The following is a 21,015-nucleotide window of genomic DNA, read 5'->3' on the forward strand; positions in this document are numbered from 1 at the left end:
GGTGTTTGTTAGTCTACATCCATTCTCAACTTAATTTCAACATCAATTCAAAGACTTTTCCTTCCAAAGGCCATAACGCCATTTTTCCTCACTTTTTGGGAAGAATTTTGCTTGAGAGCCAGCTTTTCTACTGGCAGTTAATCTCTGGAGTCTTAAAACTCGAGACATTTGGCACCAGTATTCCAAATGGCTATATTGCATTTTGGAAAGTAAGTCTTTGACTTCAACACCTACACATACAAAACACAGGGGCCCCACGATACAATAAAACACTAAGAAAAAAAAAGCACATGAAATTAAACATGGAACGAACTCAACTCGGAAACCGCCAACAGCACCCTCAGTAGAGAACATCCCGTCCCGGCCGTCGTCAGTACCTGCAACAAGAGAAAGGGAAGAAAAAAAACTGCAAAGAGAAAAAGAAAACGGTGTTTGTTAGTCTACATCCATTCTCAACTTAATTTCAACATCAATTCAAAGACTTTTCCTTCCAAAGGCCATAACGCCATTTTTCCTCACTTTTTGGGAAGAATTTTGCTTGAGAGCCAGCTTTTCTACTGGCAGTTAATCTCTGGAGTCTTAAAACTCGAGACATTTGGCACCAGTATTCCAAATGGCTATATTGCATTTTGGAAAGTAAGTCTTTGACTTCAACACCTACACATACAAAACACAGGGGCCCCACGATACAATAAAACACTAAGAAAAAAAAGCACATGAAATTAAACATGGAACGAACTCAACTCGGAAACCGCCAACAGCACCCTCAGTAGAGAACATCCCGTCCCGGCCGTCGTCAGTACCTGCAACAAGAGAAAGGGAAGAAAAAAAAACTGCAAAGAGAAAAAGAAAACGGTGTTTGTTAGTCTACATCCATTCTCAACTTAATTTCAACATCAATTCAAAGACTTTTCCTTCCAAAGGCCATAACGCCATTTTTCCTCACTTTTTGGGAAGAATTTTGCTTGAGAGCCAGCTTTTCTACTGGCAGTTAATCTCTGGAGTCTTAAAACTCGAGACATTTGGCACCAGTATTCCAAATGGCTATATTGCATTTTGGAAAGTAAGTCTTTGACTTCAACACCTACACATACAAAACACAGGGGCCCCACGATACAATAAAACACTAAGAAAAAAAAGCACATGAAATTAAACATGGAACGAACTCAACTCGGAAACCGCCAACAGCACCCTCAGTAGAGAACATCCCGTCCCGGCCGTCGTCAGTACCTGCAACAAGAGAAAGGGAAGAAAAAAAACTGCAAAGAGAAAAAGAAAACGGTGTTTGTTAGTCTACATCCATTCTCAACTTAATTTCAACATCAATTCAAAGACTTTTCCTTCCAAAGGCCATAACGCCATTTTTCCTCACTTTTTGGGAAGAATTTTGCTTGAGAGCCAGCTTTTCTACTGGCAGTTAATCTCTGGAGTCTTAAAACTCGAGACATTTGGCACCAGTATTCCAAATGGCTATATTGCATTTTGGAAAGTAAGTCTTTGACTTCAACACCTACACATACAAAACACAGGGGCCCCACGATACAATAAAACACTAAGAAAAAAAAACACATGAAATTAAACATGGAACGAACTCAACTCGGAAACCGCCAACAGCACCCTCAGTAGAGAACATCCCGTCCCGGCCGTCGTCAGTACCTGCAACAAGAGAAAGGGAAGAAAAAAAACTGCAAAGAGAAAAAGAAAACGGTGTTTGTTAGTCTACATCCATTCTCAACTTAATTTCAACATCAATTCAAAGACTTTTCCTTCCAAAGGCCATAACGCCATTTTTCCTCACTTTTTGGGAAGAATTTTGCTTGAGAGCCAGCTTTTCTACTGGCAGTTAATCTCTGGAGTCTTAAAACTCGAGACATTTGGCACCAGTATTCCAAATGGCTATATTGCATTTTGGAAAGTAAGTCTTTGACTTCAACACCTACACATACAAAACACAGGGGCCCCACGATACAATAAAACACTAAGAAAAAAAAAACACATGAAATTAAACATGGAACGAACTCAACTCGGAAACCGCCAACAGCACCCTCAGTAGAGAACATCCCGTCCCGGCCGTCGTCAGTACCTGCAACAAGAGAAAGGGAAGAAAAAAAACTGCAAAGAGAAAAAGAAAACGGTGTTTGTTAGTCTACATCCATTCTCAACTTAATTTCAACATCAATTCAAAGACTTTTCCTTCCAAAGGCCATAACGCCATTTTTCCTCACTTTTTGGGAAGAATTTTGCTTGAGAGCCAGCTTTTCTACTGGCAGTTAATCTCTGGAGTCTTAAAACTCGAGACATTTGGCACCAGTATTCCAAATGGCTATATTGCATTTTGGAAAGTAAGTCTTTGACTTCAACACCTACACATACAAAACACAGGGGCCCCACGATACAATAAAACACTAAGAAAAAAAAAACACATGAAATTAAACATGGAACGAACTCAACTCGGAAACCGCCAACAGCACCCTCAGTAGAGAACATCCCGTCCCGGCCGTCGTCAGTACCTGCAACAAGAGAAAGGGAAGAAAAAAAACTGCAAAGAGAAAAAGAAAACGGTGTTTGTTAGTCTACATCCATTCTCAACTTAATTTCAACATCAATTCAAAGACTTTTCCTTCCAAAGGCCATAACGCCATTTTTCCTCACTTTTTGGGAAGAATTTTGCTTGAGAGCCAGCTTTTCTACTGGCAGTTAATCTCTGGAGTCTTAAAACTCGAGACATTTGGCACCAGTATTCCAAATGGCTATATTGCATTTTGGAAAGTAAGTCTTTGACTTCAACACCTACACATACAAAACACAGGGGCCCCACGATACAATAAAACACTAAGAAAAAAAAACACATGAAATTAAACATGGAACGAACTCAACTCGGAAACCGCCAACAGCACCCTCAGTAGAGAACATCCCGTCCCGGCCGTCGTCAGTACCTGCAACAAGAGAAAGGGAAGAAAAAAAACTGCAAAGAGAAAAAGAAAACGGTGTTTGTTAGTCTACATCCATTCTCAACTTAATTTCAACATCAATTCAAAGACTTTTCCTTCCAAAGGCCATAACGCCATTTTTCCTCACTTTTTGGGAAGAATTTTGCTTGAGAGCCAGCTTTTCTACTGGCAGTTAATCTCTGGAGTCTTAAAACTCGAGACATTTGGCACCAGTATTCCAAATGGCTATATTGCATTTTGGAAAGTAAGTCTTTGACTTCAACACCTACACATACAAAACACAGGGGCCCCACGATACAATAAAACACTAAGAAAAAAAAACACATGAAATTAAACATGGAACGAACTCAACTCGGAAACCGCCAACAGCACCCTCAGTAGAGAACATCCCGTCCCGGCCGTCGTCAGTACCTGCAACAAGAGAAAGGGAAGAAAAAAAACTGCAAAGAGAAAAAGAAAACGGTGTTTGTTAGTCTACATCCATTCTCAACTTAATTTCAACATCAATTCAAAGACTTTTCCTTCCAAAGGCCATAACGCCATTTTTCCTCACTTTTTGGGAAGAATTTTGCTTGAGAGCCAGCTTTTCTACTGGCAGTTAATCTCTGGAGTCTTAAAACTCGAGACATTTGGCACCAGTATTCCAAATGGCTATATTGCATTTTGGAAAGTAAGTCTTTGACTTCAACACCTACACATACAAAACACAGGGGCCCCACGATACAATAAAACACTAAGAAAAAAAAACACATGAAATTAAACATGGAACGAACTCAACTCGGAAACCGCCAACAGCACCCTCAGTAGAGAACATCCCGTCCCGGCCGTCGTCAGTACCTGCAACAAGAGAAAGGGAAGAAAAAAAACTGCAAAGAGAAAAAGAAAACGGTGTTTGTTAGTCTACATCCATTCTCAACTTAATTTCAACATCAATTCAAAGACTTTTCCTTCCAAAGGCCATAACGCCATTTTTCCTCACTTTTTGGGAAGAATTTTGCTTGAGAGCCAGCTTTTCTACTGGCAGTTAATCTCTGGAGTCTTAAAACTCGAGACATTTGGCACCAGTATTCCAAATGGCTATATTGCATTTTGGAAAGTAAGTCTTTGACTTCAACACCTACACATACAAAACACAGGGGCCCCACGATACAATAAAACACTAAGAAAAAAAAAGCACATGAAATTAAACATGGAACGAACTCAACTCGGAAACCGCCAACAGCACCCTCAGTAGAGAACATCCCGTCCCGGCCGTCGTCAGTACCTGCAACAAGAGAAAGGGAAGAAAAAAACTGCAAAGAGAAAAAGAAAACGGTGTTTGTTAGTCTACATCCATTCTCAACTTAATTTCAACATCAATTCAAAGACTTTTCCTTCCAAAGGCCATAACGCCATTTTTCCTCACTTTTTGGGAAGAATTTTGCTTGAGAGCCAGCTTTTCTACTGGCAGTTAATCTCTGGAGTCTTAAAACTCGAGACATTTGGCACCAGTATTCCAAATGGCTATATTGCATTTTGGAAAGTAAGTCTTTGACTTCAACACCTACACATACAAAACACAGGGGCCCCACGATACAATAAAACACTAAGAAAAAAAAAACACATGAAATTAAACATGGAACGAACTCAACTCGGAAACCGCCAACAGCACCCTCAGTAGAGAACATCCCGTCCCGGCCGTCGTCAGTACCTGCAACAAGAGAAAGGGAAGAAAAAAAACTGCAAAGAGAAAAAGAAAACGGTGTTTGTTAGTCTACATCCATTCTCAACTTAATTTCAACATCAATTCAAAGACTTTTCCTTCCAAAGGCCATAACGCCATTTTTCCTCACTTTTTGGGAAGAATTTTGCTTGAGAGCCAGCTTTTCTACTGGCAGTTAATCTCTGGAGTCTTAAAACTCGAGACATTTGGCACCAGTATTCCAAATGGCTATATTGCATTTTGGAAAGTAAGTCTTTGACTTCAACACCTACACATACAAAACACAGGGGCCCCACGATACAATAAAACACTAAGAAAAAAAAAGCACATGAAATTAAACATGGAACGAACTCAACTCGGAAACCGCCAACAGCACCCTCAGTAGAGAACATCCCGTCCCGGCCGTCGTCAGTACCTGCAACAAGAGAAAGGGAAGAAAAAAAACTGCAAAGAGAAAAAGAAAACGGTGTTTGTTAGTCTACATCCATTCTCAACTTAATTTCAACATCAATTCAAAGACTTTTCCTTCCAAAGGCCATAACGCCATTTTTCCTCACTTTTTGGGAAGAATTTTGCTTGAGAGCCAGCTTTTCTACTGGCAGTTAATCTCTGGAGTCTTAAAACTCGAGACATTTGGCACCAGTATTCCAAATGGCTATATTGCATTTTGGAAAGTAAGTCTTTGACTTCAACACCTACACATACAAAACACAGGGGCCCCACGATACAATAAAACACTAAGAAAAAAAAACACATGAAATTAAACATGGAACGAACTCAACTCGGAAACCGCCAACAGCACCCTCAGTAGAGAACATCCCGTCCCGGCCGTCGTCAGTACCTGCAACAAGAGAAAGGGAAGAAAAAAACTGCAAAGAGAAAAAGAAAACGGTGTTTGTTAGTCTACATCCATTCTCAACTTAATTTCAACATCAATTCAAAGACTTTTCCTTCCAAAGGCCATAACGCCATTTTTCCTCACTTTTTGGGAAGAATTTTGCTTGAGAGCCAGCTTTTCTACTGGCAGTTAATCTCTGGAGTCTTAAAACTCGAGACATTTGGCACCAGTATTCCAAATGGCTATATTGCATTTTGGAAAGTAAGTCTTTGACTTCAACACCTACACATACAAAACACAGGGGCCCCACGATACAATAAAACACTAAGAAAAAAAAAGCACATGAAATTAAACATGGAACGAACTCAACTCGGAAACCGCCAACAGCACCCTCAGTAGAGAACATCCCGTCCCGGCCGTCGTCAGTACCTGCAACAAGAGAAAGGGAAGAAAAAAAACTGCAAAGAGAAAAAGAAAACGGTGTTTGTTAGTCTACATCCATTCTCAACTTAATTTCAACATCAATTCAAAGACTTTTCCTTCCAAAGGCCATAACGCCATTTTTCCTCACTTTTTGGGAAGAATTTTGCTTGAGAGCCAGCTTTTCTACTGGCAGTTAATCTCTGGAGTCTTAAAACTCGAGACATTTGGCACCAGTATTCCAAATGGCTATATTGCATTTTGGAAAGTAAGTCTTTGACTTCAACACCTACACATACAAAACACAGGGGCCCCACGATACAATAAAACACTAAGAAAAAAAAAGCACATGAAATTAAACATGGAACGAACTCAACTCGGAAACCGCCAACAGCACCCTCAGTAGAGAACATCCCGTCCCGGCCGTCGTCAGTACCTGCAACAAGAGAAAGGGAAGAAAAAAAACTGCAAAGAGAAAAAGAAAACGGTGTTTGTTAGTCTACATCCATTCTCAACTTAATTTCAACATCAATTCAAAGACTTTTCCTTCCAAAGGCCATAACGCCATTTTTCCTCACTTTTTGGGAAGAATTTTGCTTGAGAGCCAGCTTTTCTACTGGCAGTTAATCTCTGGAGTCTTAAAACTCGAGACATTTGGCACCAGTATTCCAAATGGCTATATTGCATTTTGGAAAGTAAGTCTTTGACTTCAACACCTACACATACAAAACACAGGGGCCCCACGATACAATAAAACACTAAGAAAAAAAAAGCACATGAAATTAAACATGGAACGAACTCAACTCGGAAACCGCCAACAGCACCCTCAGTAGAGAACATCCCGTCCCGGCCGTCGTCAGTACCTGCAACAAGAGAAAGGGAAGAAAAAAAACTGCAAAGAGAAAAAGAAAACGGTGTTTGTTAGTCTACATCCATTCTCAACTTAATTTCAACATCAATTCAAAGACTTTTCCTTCCAAAGGCCATAACGCCATTTTTCCTCACTTTTTGGGAAGAATTTTGCTTGAGAGCCAGCTTTTCTACTGGCAGTTAATCTCTGGAGTCTTAAAACTCGAGACATTTGGCACCAGTATTCCAAATGGCTATATTGCATTTTGGAAAGTAAGTCTTTGACTTCAACACCTACACATACAAAACACAGGGGCCCCACGATACAATAAAACACTAAGAAAAAAAAAGCACATGAAATTAAACATGGAACGAACTCAACTCGGAAACCGCCAACAGCACCCTCAGTAGAGAACATCCCGTCCCGGCCGTCGTCAGTACCTGCAACAAGAGAAAGGGAAGAAAAAAAACTGCAAAGAGAAAAAGAAAACGGTGTTTGTTAGTCTACATCCATTCTCAACTTAATTTCAACATCAATTCAAAGACTTTTCCTTCCAAAGGCCATAACGCCATTTTTCCTCACTTTTTGGGAAGAATTTTGCTTGAGAGCCAGCTTTTCTACTGGCAGTTAATCTCTGGAGTCTTAAAACTCGAGACATTTGGCACCAGTATTCCAAATGGCTATATTGCATTTTGGAAAGTAAGTCTTTGACTTCAACACCTACACATACAAAACACAGGGGCCCCACGATACAATAAAACACTAAGAAAAAAAAAGCACATGAAATTAAACATGGAACGAACTCAACTCGGAAACCGCCAACAGCACCCTCAGTAGAGAACATCCCGTCCCGGCCGTCGTCAGTACCTGCAACAAGAGAAAGGGAAGAAAAAAAACTGCAAAGAGAAAAAGAAAACGGTGTTTGTTAGTCTACATCCATTCTCAACTTAATTTCAACATCAATTCAAAGACTTTTCCTTCCAAAGGCCATAACGCCATTTTTCCTCACTTTTGGGAAGAATTTTGCTTGAGAGCCAGCTTTTCTACTGGCAGTTAATCTCTGGAGTCTTAAAACTCGAGACATTTGGCACCAGTATTCCAAATGGCTATATTGCATTTTGGAAAGTAAGTCTTTGACTTCAACACCTACACATACAAAACACAGGGGCCCCACGATACAATAAAACACTAAGAAAAAAAAAGCACATGAAATTAAACATGGAACGAACTCAACTCGGAAACCGCCAACAGCACCCTCAGTAGAGAACATCCCGTCCCGGCCGTCGTCAGTACCTGCAACAAGAGAAAGGGAAGAAAAAAAACTGCAAAGAGAAAAAGAAAACGGTGTTTGTTAGTCTACATCCATTCTCAACTTAATTTCAACATCAATTCAAAGACTTTTCCTTCCAAAGGCCATAACGCCATTTTTCCTCACTTTTTGGGAAGAATTTTGCTTGAGAGCCAGCTTTTCTACTGGCAGTTAATCTCTGGAGTCTTAAAACTCGAGACATTTGGCACCAGTATTCCAAATGGCTATATTGCATTTTGGAAAGTAAGTCTTTGACTTCAACACCTACACATACAAAACACAGGGGCCCCACGATACAATAAAACACTAAGAAAAAAAAACACATGAAATTAAACATGGAACGAACTCAACTCGGAAACCGCCAACAGCACCCTCAGTAGAGAACATCCCGTCCCGGCCGTCGTCAGTACCTGCAACAAGAGAAAGGGAAGAAAAAAAACTGCAAAGAGAAAAAGAAAACGGTGTTTGTTAGTCTACATCCATTCTCAACTTAATTTCAACATCAATTCAAAGACTTTTCCTTCCAAAGGCCATAACGCCATTTTTCCTCACTTTTTGGGAAGAATTTTGCTTGAGAGCCAGCTTTTCTACTGGCAGTTAATCTCTGGAGTCTTAAAACTCGAGACATTTGGCACCAGTATTCCAAATGGCTATATTGCATTTTGGAAAGTAAGTCTTTGACTTCAACACCTACACATACAAAACACAGGGGCCCCACGATACAATAAAACACTAAGAAAAAAAAACACATGAAATTAAACATGGAACGAACTCAACTCGGAAACCGCCAACAGCACCCTCAGTAGAGAACATCCCGTCCCGGCCGTCGTCAGTACCTGCAACAAGAGAAAGGGAAGAAAAAAAACTGCAAAGAGAAAAAGAAAACGGTGTTTGTTAGTCTACATCCATTCTCAACTTAATTTCAACATCAATTCAAAGACTTTTCCTTCCAAAGGCCATAACGCCATTTTTCCTCACTTTTTGGGAAGAATTTTGCTTGAGAGCCAGCTTTTCTACTGGCAGTTAATCTCTGGAGTCTTAAAACTCGAGACATTTGGCACCAGTATTCCAAATGGCTATATTGCATTTTGGAAAGTAAGTCTTTGACTTCAACACCTACACATACAAAACACAGGGGCCCCACGATACAATAAAACACTAAGAAAAAAAAACACATGAAATTAAACATGGAACGAACTCAACTCGGAAACCGCCAACAGCACCCTCAGTAGAGAACATCCCGTCCCGGCCGTCGTCAGTACCTGCAACAAGAGAAAGGGAAGAAAAAAAACTGCAAAGAGAAAAAGAAAACGGTGTTTGTTAGTCTACATCCATTCTCAACTTAATTTCAACATCAATTCAAAGACTTTTCCTTCCAAAGGCCATAACGCCATTTTTCCTCACTTTTTGGGAAGAATTTTGCTTGAGAGCCAGCTTTTCTACTGGCAGTTAATCTCTGGAGTCTTAAAACTCGAGACATTTGGCACCAGTATTCCAAATGGCTATATTGCATTTTGGAAAGTAAGTCTTTGACTTCAACACCTACACATACAAAACACAGGGGCCCCACGATACAATAAAACACTAAGAAAAAAAAACACATGAAATTAAACATGGAACGAACTCAACTCGGAAACCGCCAACAGCACCCTCAGTAGAGAACATCCCGTCCCGGCCGTCGTCAGTACCTGCAACAAGAGAAAGGGAAGAAAAAAAACTGCAAAGAGAAAAAGAAAACGGTGTTTGTTAGTCTACATCCATTCTCAACTTAATTTCAACATCAATTCAAAGACTTTTCCTTCCAAAGGCCATAACGCCATTTTTCCTCACTTTTTGGAAGAATTTTGCTTGAGAGCCAGCTTTTCTACTGGCAGTTAATCTCTGGAGTCTTAAAACTCGAGACATTTGGCACCAGTATTCCAAATGGCTATATTGCATTTTGGAAAGTAAGTCTTTGACTTCAACACCTACACATACAAAACACAGGGGCCCCACGATACAATAAAACACTAAGAAAAAAAAAGCACATGAAATTAAACATGGAACGAACTCAACTCGGAAACCGCCAACAGCACCCTCAGTAGAGAACATCCCGTCCCGGCCGTCGTCAGTACCTGCAACAAGAGAAAGGGAAGAAAAAAAACTGCAAAGAGAAAAAGAAAACGGTGTTTGTTAGTCTACATCCATTCTCAACTTAATTTCAACATCAATTCAAAGACTTTTCCTTCCAAAGGCCATAACGCCATTTTTCCTCACTTTTTGGGAAGAATTTTGCTTGAGAGCCAGCTTTTCTACTGGCAGTTAATCTCTGGAGTCTTAAAACTCGAGACATTTGGCACCAGTATTCCAAATGGCTATATTGCATTTTGGAAAGTAAGTCTTTGACTTCAACACCTACACATACAAAACACAGGGGCCCCACGATACAATAAAACACTAAGAAAAAAAAAGCACATGAAATTAAACATGGAACGAACTCAACTCGGAAACCGCCAACAGCACCCTCAGTAGAGAACATCCCGTCCCGGCCGTCGTCAGTACCTGCAACAAGAGAAAGGGAAGAAAAAAAACTGCAAAGAGAAAAAGAAAACGGTGTTTGTTAGTCTACATCCATTCTCAACTTAATTTCAACATCAATTCAAAGACTTTTCCTTCCAAAGGCCATAACGCCATTTTTCCTCACTTTTTGGGAAGAATTTTGCTTGAGAGCCAGCTTTTCTACTGGCAGTTAATCTCTGGAGTCTTAAAACTCGAGACATTTGGCACCAGTATTCCAAATGGCTATATTGCATTTTGGAAAGTAAGTCTTTGACTTCAACACCTACACATACAAAACACAGGGGCCCCACGATACAATAAAACACTAAGAAAAAAAAAGCACATGAAATTAAACATGGAACGAACTCAACTCGGAAACCGCCAACAGCACCCTCAGTAGAGAACATCCCGTCCCGGCCGTCGTCAGTACCTGCAACAAGAGAAAGGGAAGAAAAAAAACTGCAAAGAGAAAAAGAAAACGGTGTTTGTTAGTCTACATCCATTCTCAACTTAATTTCAACATCAATTCAAAGACTTTTCCTTCCAAAGGCCATAACGCCATTTTTCCTCACTTTTTGGGAAGAATTTTGCTTGAGAGCCAGCTTTTCTACTGGCAGTTAATCTCTGGAGTCTTAAAACTCGAGACATTTGGCACCAGTATTCCAAATGGCTATATTGCATTTTGGAAAGTAAGTCTTTGACTTCAACACCTACACATACAAAACACAGGGGCCCCACGATACAATAAAACACTAAGAAAAAAAAAGCACATGAAATTAAACATGGAACGAACTCAACTCGGAAACCGCCAACAGCACCCTCAGTAGAGAACATCCCGTCCCGGCCGTCGTCAGTACCTGCAACAAGAGAAAGGGAAGAAAAAAAACTGCAAAGAGAAAAAGAAAACGGTGTTTGTTAGTCTACATCCATTCTCAACTTAATTTCAACATCAATTCAAAGACTTTTCCTTCCAAAGGCCATAACGCCATTTTTCCTCACTTTTTGGGAAGAATTTTGCTTGAGAGCCAGCTTTTCTACTGGCAGTTAATCTCTGGAGTCTTAAAACTCGAGACATTTGGCACCAGTATTCCAAATGGCTATATTGCATTTTGGAAAGTAAGTCTTTGACTTCAACACCTACACATACAAAACACAGGGGCCCCACGATACAATAAAACACTAAGAAAAAAAAACACATGAAATTAAACATGGAACGAACTCAACTCGGAAACCGCCAACAGCACCCTCAGTAGAGAACATCCCGTCCCGGCCGTCGTCAGTACCTGCAACAAGAGAAAGGGAAGAAAAAAAACTGCAAAGAGAAAAAGAAAACGGTGTTTGTTAGTCTACATCCATTCTCAACTTAATTTCAACATCAATTCAAAGACTTTTCCTTCCAAAGGCCATAACGCCATTTTTCCTCACTTTTTGGGAAGAATTTTGCTTGAGAGCCAGCTTTTCTACTGGCAGTTAATCTCTGGAGTCTTAAAACTCGAGACATTTGGCACCAGTATTCCAAATGGCTATATTGCATTTTGGAAAGTAAGTCTTTGACTTCAACACCTACACATACAAAACACAGGGGCCCCACGATACAATAAAACACTAAGAAAAAAAAGCACATGAAATTAAACATGGAACGAACTCAACTCGGAAACCGCCAACAGCACCCTCAGTAGAGAACATCCCGTCCCGGCCGTCGTCAGTACCTGCAACAAGAGAAAGGGAAGAAAAAAAACTGCAAAGAGAAAAAGAAAACGGTGTTTGTTAGTCTACATCCATTCTCAACTTAATTTCAACATCAATTCAAAGACTTTTCCTTCCAAAGGCCATAACGCCATTTTTCCTCACTTTTTGGGAAGAATTTTGCTTGAGAGCCAGCTTTTCTACTGGCAGTTAATCTCTGGAGTCTTAAAACTCGAGACATTTGGCACCAGTATTCCAAATGGCTATATTGCATTTTGGAAAGTAAGTCTTTGACTTCAACACCTACACATACAAAACACAGGGGCCCCACGATACAATAAAACACTAAGAAAAAAAAAGCACATGAAATTAAACATGGAACGAACTCAACTCGGAAACCGCCAACAGCACCCTCAGTAGAGAACATCCCGTCCCGGCCGTCGTCAGTACCTGCAACAAGAGAAAGGGAAGAAAAAAAACTGCAAAGAGAAAAAGAAAACGGTGTTTGTTAGTCTACATCCATTCTCAACTTAATTTCAACATCAATTCAAAGACTTTTCCTTCCAAAGGCCATAACGCCATTTTTCCTCACTTTTTGGGAAGAATTTTGCTTGAGAGCCAGCTTTTCTACTGGCAGTTAATCTCTGGAGTCTTAAAACTCGAGACATTTGGCACCAGTATTCCAAATGGCTATATTGCATTTTGGAAAGTAAGTCTTTGACTTCAACACCTACACATACAAAACACAGGGGCCCCACGATACAATAAAACACTAAGAAAAAAAAAGCACATGAAATTAAACATGGAACGAACTCAACTCGGAAACCGCCAACAGCACCCTCAGTAGAGAACATCCCGTCCCGGCCGTCGTCAGTACCTGCAACAAGAGAAAGGGAAGAAAAAAAACTGCAAAGAGAAAAAGAAAACGGTGTTTGTTAGTCTACATCCATTCTCAACTTAATTTCAACATCAATTCAAAGACTTTTCCTTCCAAAGGCCATAACGCCATTTTTCCTCACTTTTTGGGAAGAATTTTGCTTGAGAGCCAGCTTTTCTACTGGCAGTTAATCTCTGGAGTCTTAAAACTCGAGACATTTGGCACCAGTATTCCAAATGGCTATATTGCATTTTGGAAAGTAAGTCTTTGACTTCAACACCTACACATACAAAACACAGGGGCCCCACGATACAATAAAACACTAAGAAAAAAAAGCACATGAAATTAAACATGGAACGAACTCAACTCGGAAACCGCCAACAGCACCCTCAGTAGAGAACATCCCGTCCCGGCCGTCGTCAGTACCTGCAACAAGAGAAAGGGAAGAAAAAAAACTGCAAAGAGAAAAAGAAAACGGTGTTTGTTAGTCTACATCCATTCTCAACTTAATTTCAACATCAATTCAAAGACTTTTCCTTCCAAAGGCCATAACGCCATTTTTCCTCACTTTTTGGGAAGAATTTTGCTTGAGAGCCAGCTTTTCTACTGGCAGTTAATCTCTGGAGTCTTAAAACTCGAGACATTTGGCACCAGTATTCCAAATGGCTATATTGCATTTTGGAAAGTAAGTCTTTGACTTCAACACCTACACATACAAAACACAGGGGCCCCACGATACAATAAAACACTAAGAAAAAAAAAGCACATGAAATTAAACATGGAACGAACTCAACTCGGAAACCGCCAACAGCACCCTCAGTAGAGAACATCCCGTCCCGGCCGTCGTCAGTACCTGCAACAAGAGAAAGGGAAGAAAAAAAACTGCAAAGAGAAAAAGAAAACGGTGTTTGTTAGTCTACATCCATTCTCAACTTAATTTCAACATCAATTCAAAGACTTTTCCTTCCAAAGGCCATAACGCCATTTTTCCTCACTTTTTGGGAAGAATTTTGCTTGAGAGCCAGCTTTTCTACTGGCAGTTAATCTCTGGAGTCTTAAAACTCGAGACATTTGGCACCAGTATTCCAAATGGCTATATTGCATTTTGGAAAGTAAGTCTTTGACTTCAACACCTACACATACAAAACACAGGGGCCCCACGATACAATAAAACACTAAGAAAAAAAAAGCACATGAAATTAAACATGGAACGAACTCAACTCGGAAACCGCCAACAGCACCCTCAGTAGAGAACATCCCGTCCCGGCCGTCGTCAGTACCTGCAACAAGAGAAAGGGAAGAAAAAAAACTGCAAAGAGAAAAAGAAAACGGTGTTTGTTAGTCTACATCCATTCTCAACTTAATTTCAACATCAATTCAAAGACTTTTCCTTCCAAAGGCCATAACGCCATTTTTCCTCACTTTTTGGGAAGAATTTTGCTTGAGAGCCAGCTTTTCTACTGGCAGTTAATCTCTGGAGTCTTAAAACTCGAGACATTTGGCACCAGTATTCCAAATGGCTATATTGCATTTTGGAAAGTAAGTCTTTGACTTCAACACCTACACATACAAAACACAGGGGCCCCACGATACAATAAAACACTAAGAAAAAAAAAGCACATGAAATTAAACATGGAACGAACTCAACTCGGAAACCGCCAACAGCACCCTCAGTAGAGAACATCCCGTCCCGGCCGTCGTCAGTACCTGCAACAAGAGAAAGGGAAGAAAAAAAACTGCAAAGAGAAAAAGAAAACGGTGTTTGTTAGTCTACATCCATTCTCAACTTAATTTCAACATCAATTCAAAGACTTTTCCTTCCAAAGGCCATAACGCCATTTTTCCTCACTTTTTGGGAAGAATTTTGCTTGAGAGCCAGCTTTTCTACTGGCAGTTAATCTCTGGAGTCTTAAAACTCGAGACATTTGGCACCAGTATTCCAAATGGCTATATTGCATTTTGGAAAGTAAGTCTTTGACTTCAACACCTACACATACAAAACACAGGGGCCCCACGATACAATAAAACACTAAGAAAAAAAAAGCACATGAAATTAAACATGGAACGAACTCAACTCGGAAACCGCCAACAGCACCCTCAGTAGAGAACATCCCGTCCCGGCCGTCGTCAGTACCTGCAACAAGAGAAAGGGAAGAAAAAAAACTGCAAAGAGAAAAAGAAAACGGTGTTTGTTAGTCTACATCCATTCTCAACTTAATTTCAACATCAATTCAAAGACTTTTCCTTCCAAAGGCCATAACGCCATTTTTCCTCACTTTTTGGGAAGAATTTTGCTTGAGAGCCAGCTTTTCTACTGGCAGTTAATCTCTGGAGTCTTAAAACTCGAGACATTTGGCACCAGTATTCCAAATGGCTATATTGCATTTTGGAAAGTAAGTCTTTGACTTCAACACCTACACATACAAAACACAGGGGCCCCACGATACAATAAAACACTAAGAAAAAAAAAGCACATGAAATTAAACATGGAACGAACTCAACTCGGAAACCGCCAACAGCACCCTCAGTAGAGAACATCCCGTCCCGGCCGTCGTCAGTACCTGCAACAAGAGAAAGGGAAGAAAAAAAACTGCAAAGAGAAAAAGAAAACGGTGTTTGTTAGTCTACATCCATTCTCAACTTAATTTCAACATCAATTCAAAGACTTTTCCTTCCAAAGGCCATAACGCCATTTTTCCTCACTTTTTGGGAAGAATTTTGCTTGAGAGCCAGCTTTTCTACTGGCAGTTAATCTCTGGAGTCTTAAAACTCGAGACATTTGGCACCAGTATTCCAAATGGCTATATTGCATTTTGGAAAGTAAGTCTTTGACTTCAACACCTACACATACAAAACACAGGGGCCCCACGATACAATAAAACACTAAGAAAAAAAAAGCACATGAAATTAAACATGGAACGAACTCAACTCGGAAACCGCCAACAGCACCCTCAGTAGAGAACATCCCGTCCCGGCCGTCGTCAGTACCTGCAACAAGAGAAAGGGAAGAAAAAAAACTGCAAAGAGAAAAAGAAAACGGTGTTTGTTAGTCTACATCCATTCTCAACTTAATTTCAACATCAATTCAAAGACTTTTCCTTCCAAAGGCCATAACGCCATTTTTCCTCACTTTTTGGGAAGAATTTTGCTTGAGAGCCAGCTTTTCTACTGGCAGTTAATCTCTGGAGTCTTAAAACTCGAGACATTTGGCACCAGTATTCCAAATGGCTATATTGCATTTTGGAAAGTAAGTCTTTGACTTCAACACCTACACATACAAAACACAGGGGCCCCACGATACAATAAAACACTAAGAAAAAAAAAGCACATGAAATTAAACATGGAACGAACTCAACTCGGAAACCGCCAACAGCACCCTCAGTAGAGAACATCCCGTCCCGGCCGTCGTCAGTACCTGCAACAAGAGAAAGGGAAGAAAAAAAACTGCAAAGAGAAAAAGAAAACGGTGTTTGTTAGTCTACATCCATTCTCAACTTAATTTCAACATCAATTCAAAGACTTTTCCTTCCAAAGGCCATAACGCCATTTTTCCTCACTTTTTGGGAAGAATTTTGCTTGAGAGCCAGCTTTTCTACTGGCAGTTAATCTCTGGAGTCTTAAAACTCGAGACATTTGGCACCAGTATTCCAAATGGCTATATTGCATTTTGGAAAGTAAGTCTTTGACTTCAACACCTACACATACAAAACACAGGGGCCCCACGATACAATAAAACACTAAGAAAAAAAAAGCACATGAAATTAAACATGGAACGAACTCAACTCGGAAACCGCCAACAGCACCCTCAGTAGAGAACATCCCGTCCCGGCCGTCGTCAGTACCTGCAACAAGAGAAAGGGAAGAAAAAAAACTGCAAAGAGAAAAAGAAAACGGTGTTTGTTAGTCTACATCCATTCTCAACTTAATTTCAACATCAATTCAAAGACTTTTCCTTCCAAAGGCCATAACGCCATTTTTCCTCACTTTTTGGGAAGAATTTTGCTTGAGAGCCAGCTTTTCTACTGGCAGTTAATCTCTGGAGTCTTAAAACTCGAGACATTTGGCACCAGTATTCCAAATGGCTATATTGCATTTTGGAAAGTAAGTCTTTGACTTCAACACCTACACATACAAAACACAGGGGCCCCACGATACAATAAAACACTAAGAAAAAAAAAACACATGAAATTAAACATGGAACGAACTCAACTCGGAAACCGCCAACAGCACCCTCAGTAGAGAACATCCCGTCCCGGCCGTCGTCAGTACCTGCAACAAGAGAAAGGGAAGAAAAAAAACTGCAAAGAGAAAAAGAAAACGGTGTTTGTTAGTCTACATCCATTCTCAACTTAATTTCAACATCAATTCAAAGACTTTTCCTTCCAAAGGCCATAACGCCATTTTTCCTCACTTTTTGGGAAGAATTTTGCTTGAGAGCCAGCTTTTCTACTGGCAGTTAATCTCTGGAGTCTTAAAACTCGAGACATTTGGCACCAGTATTCCAAATGGCTATATTGCATTTTGGAAAGTAAGTCTTTGACTTCAACACCTACACATACAAAACACAGGGGCCCCACGATACAATAAAACACTAAGAAAAAAAAAGCACATGAAATTAAACATGGAACGAACTCAACTCGGAAACCGCCAACAGCACCCTCAGTAGAGAACATCCCGTCCCGGCCGTCGTCAGTACCTGCAACAAGAGAAAGGGAAGAAAAAAAACTGCAAAGAGAAAAAGAAAACGGTGTTTGTTAGTCTACATCCATTCTCAACTTAATTTCAACATCAATTCAAAGACTTTTCCTTCCAAAGGCCATAACGCCATTTTTCCTCACTTTTTGGGAAGAATTTTGCTTGAGAGCCAGCTTTTCTACTGGCAGTTAATCTCTGGAGTCTTAAAACTCGAGACATTTGGCACCAGTATTCCAAATGGCTATATTGCATTTTGGAAAGTAAGTCTTTGACTTCAACACCTACACATACAAAACACAGGGGCCCCACGATACAATAAAACACTAAGAAAAAAAAAGCACATGAAATTAAACATGGAACGAACTCAACTCGGAAACCGCCAACAGCACCCTCAGTAGAGAACATCCCGTCCCGGCCGTCGTCAGTACCTGCAACAAGAGAAAGGGAAGAAAAAAAACTGCAAAGAGAAAAAGAAAACGGTGTTTGTTAGTCTACATCCATTCTCAACTTAATTTCAACATCAATTCAAAGACTTTTCCTTCCAAAGGCCATAACGCCATTTTTCCTCACTTTTTGGGAAGAATTTTGCTTGAGAGCCAGCTTTTCTACTGGCAGTTAATCTCTGGAGTCTTAAAACTCGAGACATTTGGCACCAGTATTCCAAATGGCTATATTGCATTTTGGAAAGTAAGTCTTTGACTTCAACACCTACACATACAAAACACAGGGGCCCCACGATACAATAAAACACTAAGAAAAAAAAAGCACATGAAATTAAACATGGAACGAACTCAACTCGGAAACCGCCAACAGCACCCTCAGTAGAGAACATCCCGTCCCGGCCGTCGTCAGTACCTGCAACAAGAGAAAGGGAAGAAAAAAAACTGCAAAGAGAAAAAGAAAACGGTGTTTGTTAGTCTACATCCATTCTCAACTTAATTTCAACATCAATTCAAAGACTTTTCCTTCCAAAGGCCATAACGCCATTTTTCCTCACTTTTTGGGAAGAATTTTGCTTGAGAGCCAGCTTTTCTACTGGCAGTTAATCTCTGGAGTCTTAAAACTCGAGACATTTGGCACCAGTATTCCAAATGGCTATATTGCATTTTGGAAAGTAAGTCTTTGACTTCAACACCTACACATACAAAACACAGGGGCCCCACGATACAATAAAACACTAAGAAAAAAAAAGCACATGAAATTAAACATGGAACGAACTCAACTCGGAAACCGCCAACAGCACCCTCAGTAGAGAACATCCCGTCCCGGCCGTCGTCAGTACCTGCAACAAGAGAAAGGGAAGAAAAAAAACTGCAAAGAGAAAAAGAAAACGGTGTTTGTTAGTCTACATCCATTCTCAACTTAATTTCAACATCAATTCAAAGACTTTTCCTTCCAAAGGCCATAACGCCATTTTTCCTCACTTTTTGGGAAGAATTTTGCTTGAGAGCCAGCTTTTCTACTGGCAGTTAATCTCTGGAGTCTTAAAACTCGAGACATTTGGCACCAGTATTCCAAATGGCTATATTGCATTTTGGAAAGTAAGTCTTTGACTTCAACACCTACACATACAAAACACAGGGGCCCCACGATACAATAAAACACTAAGAAAAAAAAAGCACATGAAATTAAACATGGAACGAACTCAACTCGGAAACCGCCAACAGCACCCTCAGTAGAGAACATCCCGTCCCGGCCGTCGTCAGTACCTGCAACAAGAGAAAGGGAAGAAAAAAAACTGCAAAGAGAAAAAGAAAACGGTGTTTGTTAGTCTACATCCATTCTCAACTTAATTTCAACATCAATTCAAAGACTTTTCCTTCCAAAGGCCATAACGCCATTTTTCCTCACTTTTTGGGAAGAATTTTGCTTGAGAGCCAGCTTTTCTACTGGCAGTTAATCTCTGGAGTCTTAAAACTCGAGACATTTGGCACCAGTATTCCAAATGGCTATATTGCATTTTGGAAAGTAAGTCTTTGACTTCAACACCTACACATACAAAACACAGGGGCCCCACGATACAATAAAACACTAAGAAAAAAAAAGCACATGAAATTAAACATGGAACGAACTCAACTCGGAAACCGCCAACAGCACCCTCAGTAGAGAACATCCCGTCCCGGCCGTCGTCAGTACCTGCAACAAGAGAAAGGGAAGAAAAAAAACTGCAAAGAGAAAAAGAAAACGGTGTTTGTTAGTCTACATCCATTCTCAACTTAATTTCAACATCAATTCAAAGACTTTTCCTTCCAAAGGCCATAACGCCATTTTTCCTCACTTTTTGGGAAGAATTTTGCTTGAGAGCCAGCTTTTCTACTGGCAGTTAATCTCTGGAGTCTTAAAACTCGAGACATTTGGCACCAGTATTCCAAATGGCTATATTGCATTTTGGAAAGTAAGTCTTTGACTTCAACACCTACACATACAAAACACAGGGGCCCCACGATACAATAAAACACTAAGAAAAAAAAAACACATGAAATTAAACATGGAACGAACTCAACTCGGAAACCGCCAACAGCACCCTCAGTAGAGAACATCCCGTCCCGGCCGTCGTCAGTACCTGCAACAAGAGAAAGGGAAGAAAAAAAACTGCAAAGAGAAAAAGAAAACGGTGTTTGTTAGTCTACATCCATTCTCAACTTAATTTCAACATCAATTCAAAGACTTTTCCTTCCAAAGGCCATAACGCCATTTTTCCTCACTTTTTGGGAAGAATTTTGCTTGAGAGCCAGCTTTTCTACTGGCAGTTAATCTCTGGAGTCTTAAAACTCGAGACATTTGGCACCAGTATTCCAAATGGCTATATTGCATTTTGGAAAGTAAGTCTTTGACTTCAACACCTACACATACAAAACACAGGGGCCCCACGATACAATAAAACACTAAGAAAAAAAAAGCACATGAAATTAAACATGGAACGAACTCAACTCGGAAACCGCCAACAGCACCCTCAGTAGAGAACATCCCGTCCCGGCCGTCGTCAGTACCTGCAACAAGAGAAAGGGAAGAAAAAAAACTGCAAAGAGAAAAAGAAAACGGTGTTTGTTAGTCTACATCCATTCTCAACTTAATTTCAACATCAATTCAAAGACTTTTCCTTCCAAAGGCCATAACGCCATTTTTCCTCACTTTTTGGGAAGAATTTT

The sequence above is a fragment of the Patiria miniata genome, unplaced genomic scaffold, assembly GCF_015706575.1.
Source record: "Patiria miniata isolate m_02_andy unplaced genomic scaffold, ASM1570657v1 HiC_scaffold_14, whole genome shotgun sequence".
Classification (NCBI taxonomy): Eukaryota; Metazoa; Echinodermata; class Asteroidea; order Valvatida; family Asterinidae; genus Patiria; species Patiria miniata.